This window comes from Ranitomeya variabilis, chromosome 1 (assembly GCF_051348905.1).
Source record: "Ranitomeya variabilis isolate aRanVar5 chromosome 1, aRanVar5.hap1, whole genome shotgun sequence".
Classification (NCBI taxonomy): Eukaryota; Metazoa; Chordata; class Amphibia; order Anura; family Dendrobatidae; genus Ranitomeya; species Ranitomeya variabilis.
In genome coordinates this window covers 347,927,554-347,931,057 of record NC_135232.1, presented here as the reverse complement: position 1 = coordinate 347,931,057, position 3,504 = coordinate 347,927,554, and the positions used below count along the sequence as shown (strand labels likewise).

Genomic DNA, 3,504 nt, shown 5'->3' with positions numbered 1-3,504 from the left:
AGAAACTCAGACCCCCAAAAGCAACCAGCAAGCGAAGAAATCACATTTTAGCGAGCTGGACTAAAAACATAATGAACACTGATAATCAAAAAATGATCAAACAAAAACTTAGCTTGTCTTGGAGAGACTGGGAGCAAGGTAGACACAAGGAATCTGAAGAGCACTGAATACATTGATAGCAGGCAAGGAACTGAGTCTCCAGGTGAGCTAAATAGGAAACCAACCAAGGATAACGAACCAGCTGATGCAGCCAACCTGCAGAAAGACAACACTACACAGTACCGCTTGTGACCACTAGAGGGAGCCAAAAAATAGAATTCACAACAGTTCCTGCGCTTTGCTCCTGGTTGTGAGCGGGAGCGCCGCCACTCAAAAGATAACCATATAGTGAACTACTGGCCTATATATATGACACTTCCTATAAAGCAGCAAAATCCAAAAACCGAAACGGAAGTCAAAGTCATAAATGTCTAATAACAAAATAGCTTTATTTAAACATTTTCTTTTTAAAAACAACACATCTTTCTTTTTTATATGTACAATGGAGACAACACATGCAAATTAACTGCAAAATGCAGGCCAAGCAACACAGATCAACCGTATATCCACATATCTAAGGTGCATAGGGGTAAAAATGAGGCCTTTCATAGGAATGAATAATGGTGCATATCACTGCTGTTTCAGGTAAAATAATCCCAAATATAGGGGTATCTCTACAACTAATCCTATAAATATATTAGAGTGCCATGTGCTAAATATTTATAAAGTGCATAGTGCTCTGCTTTCACAGATAAATGATTCCTGCAGCAAGTGAAAAATCACATAGGTATAAATCCTACTACTGGCCATAGAATATAGACTTCATCATTTTAGTATATTACCAGTCCCAATGAGCCATGCCCCATAAACAATGCATAAATTCAATAAAACGGAGGTGTTACATAACCTGCACGTGCAGTCCTGAGCCCCAACGCGCGTTTCGCGTTAGCTTCGTCCGGGGGAATGTATGTCTAAATGTCACTTTCACTGCTATTTATAGTACCTTGTTTCATAGGTGGCAGCGGCGTGGTAATGGCGCTCGCATCGCTGAATCGGGCCACAGCGCATGCGCAGGTCGGCGTCCCACGTCACTGTTCCACTCCCTGTCCAACGCGTCAGGGCAGGGGGCGGAGTCAGCAACGTCACAGACGCGTTGCCGTGGCAACGCGGCGACCCGAACAATGATGGAGCGCACTCACCGCTGAAAGCATGTAAGGGGAAGGAAGACAAATCATGTGAGCCACAGAGCCAAGTGTAAGCCGAAGGGGGTGTATGTAGAAAAAGGTTGATGCTATTTAACTTGTATATTTTAACCCCGGGGATATCTTTATGGGTCCATATGGGGTATATTTCTCTAAGGGGACACCTATTTAGAGGCAATATCAATGAAGGGAATGAAAGATAATGTTATTTAGGTCATGTGACATAAACCACAAAAAAGTGTTCTAAAGAGCCCATAATGGCAGTAAATAAGACGCCAATTCAAGGGCTGGTGCATTGAACGTGCAGATCATATATCAGCCCCTTACACTGTAAAAAAGGCGGGGGAGTACATATACAAACAGTGACAATACTAATAATATTACCTAATAAAAAAACAAAACAAAAACAATAATTGCCAGTGACTTGTGTAACATTATACACCATAGTGCACGTGTTAATAAGTAAAGCATAACTGTATACGTGTGTCTAATATAGAGACACAAAAGAAATAATAATAAATAAATAAGATGCATAAATACATTACTATATGTATAAACATATATATAGTAAATAGAATACGATGTTAGTGTTAAGTAACATTTCTAGATATGAGGTCATACAATATAGATGGCATTATTAGATACCATACAGTGCTCGCCAATTAGCTGTAAGGGTTATTCACATCTTCCCTAATTTCCTTCTTTTTGTATTGCCTCTATTTCTCCTTCATGGATTCAGAAGAGATTTTTTCCATCCCCTAATATGGAGTCCAGGACCCTCACTCCTCATGATGACACGCAGCTCTCCAGTTGAAACAAAATCCGCACCACCAAATAGATCATCCTCAATCGGTAAATGGTTAGCTAGATAGAACTGAAAGAAGACAGAGTTAAAAACTGTATACAACCAATAAGTAAAAACAATTAAAAACAACACACATATAAATGTTTAAAAATGTTTAAAAGTTTAAAGAAATAAGTAAAGGAAGTGATAACAAAGAAATTTCAAAGGGACTTAAATGATTTTAAAAGTGGCACCATCTATAGATGGCGCCAAATGGTAACTAGGGAGCAGGAGAGATCCAGATCTTCATCGTTCTCATCCATGTCATCAAGGGATGATGAAGGGGAGGTAGGAGCAAGGTATCGTCCCTACAATCTGAGGAAAAATAACTATAACAGAAAAGGGAATAACTACAAAAATTTAAAATAGCAAGAGAAATGATAACCCCTCATCGAAACTACAGGTAATTAGCCTATCAGAAATTCAACTATCAGAGGCTCAATTGGATGTATTAAGTTTGGGTTTAACCGTCTCCCCTACTTCCCCCTTTGACCCCTTTTTAGCTATAAAGGACCTTCACCTCTTCGCACGAAAACTGGTTCTTAAAAAACTACATGATAAATCAGAGAGGGGTGAAGAATGGAGTGTGGAGGAAATGGAGGCTATTAAAATATTGGAAGAGCTAAGAAATGAACAAGATGAACCAATAACAAGAAGTAAGTTCATAATACCAACCCCAAAGAAATTTCCATCATTAAACATTTACCCCAACATTGAAATATTTGTTAGATTAGTCACTGAGGAATTTGAAAAAATTGCTGGAGGTATCTCTAATGACAATATGTCAAATAGTCAGAGAAAAGCACTACATGAACTTAAGAGCATGAAAGAAATAGTAATTAAGCCCTCTGATAAAGGGGGCAATGTTTTCATCTGGCCACAGAAACAATATGAGAAAGAGGCATTCAGACAACTCAGAGAGACTGCGTGCTACAAAAAATTTACGTATAATCCAACATCTGCCTTTCAGAGTGAACTGTACAATATACTGGACAAAGCCTTTCAAGAAGGAACAATAACCAAGGAGCTGAGGGATAATTTAATACCTACTTACCCCAGGACCACATGTATATACTTCATCCCGAAAGTACACAAGAGTCTATCCAATCCACCAGGATGACCGATTGTCTCAGGGAATGCAAGTCTATGTGAAATCACATGTAAGTATTTAGATCACCACTTGAAGCCAATTGTTCAAAATCTACCGTCACACATTAAAGACACTTGTGATGTATTGGGCAAAATAGAGGGTATACCGATGGAAGAAGACATGTGGCTCATCACACTTGACGTAGAATCATTGTACACTTCAATCCAACATAAAGATGGTATACATGCGGTACAAATGTTCCTTGCAATGTTCAATTACGATGCAGGATTGATTGATTTTCTGATGTCTCTATTAAGATTCGCACTTGA

At 38.8% G+C, this 3,504-nt stretch overlaps 1 long non-coding RNA gene across 1 annotated transcript; it reads right to left on the bottom strand.

The window, feature by feature from the left end:
* Positions 1–469: 469 nt before the first annotated feature.
* LOC143794008 (uncharacterized) lies at positions 470–3,256 on the bottom strand. Its single transcript, XR_013220378.1, has 2 exons — positions 3,140–3,256; positions 470–2,115 (listed from the first exon to the last, which is right to left on the bottom strand). It is a non-coding gene; the product is annotated as an uncharacterized LOC143794008 (long non-coding RNA).
* Between the last annotated feature and the right edge of the window lie 248 nt (positions 3,257–3,504).